General features: G+C 61.1%; 1 protein-coding gene across 1 annotated transcript in view; it reads right to left on the reverse strand.

Moving 5' to 3' along the window:
* Positions 1 to 221, reverse strand: part of LOC104499801 (2-oxoglutarate dehydrogenase, mitochondrial-like) — a gene marked incomplete at both ends in the record, with an annotated part of 11,572 nt that overhangs the window by 5,018 nt on the left and 6,333 nt on the right. The gene's annotated exons all lie outside the window — the stretch shown is intronic.

Below are 221 nucleotides of genomic sequence, written 5' to 3' on the forward strand. Positions count from 1 at the left end.
AGCCCCACGTTCCAAAAGCCAGACCACCCCCGTTTATGATGCTGGAAGCTTTGGAGCATGACCACACCGCAGCAATAGAGCCCGCGGCACAAGCAATTTGAGCCTCGGGGCTTCTGGAGCTGCTTTAGGGCCCCGTATGGGGACCAGGGGCTGCTGCATGGGTACAAGCCACCCTCTGCTCTTGGCCGCCTTCCCGTCACCTCGTCGTTCACCCCAAGGCT

The sequence above is a fragment of the Buceros rhinoceros genome, unplaced genomic scaffold (assembly GCF_000710305.1).
Source record: "Buceros rhinoceros silvestris isolate BGI_N320 unplaced genomic scaffold, ASM71030v1 scaffold21709, whole genome shotgun sequence".
NCBI lineage: Eukaryota > Metazoa > Chordata > Aves > Bucerotiformes > Bucerotidae > Buceros > Buceros rhinoceros.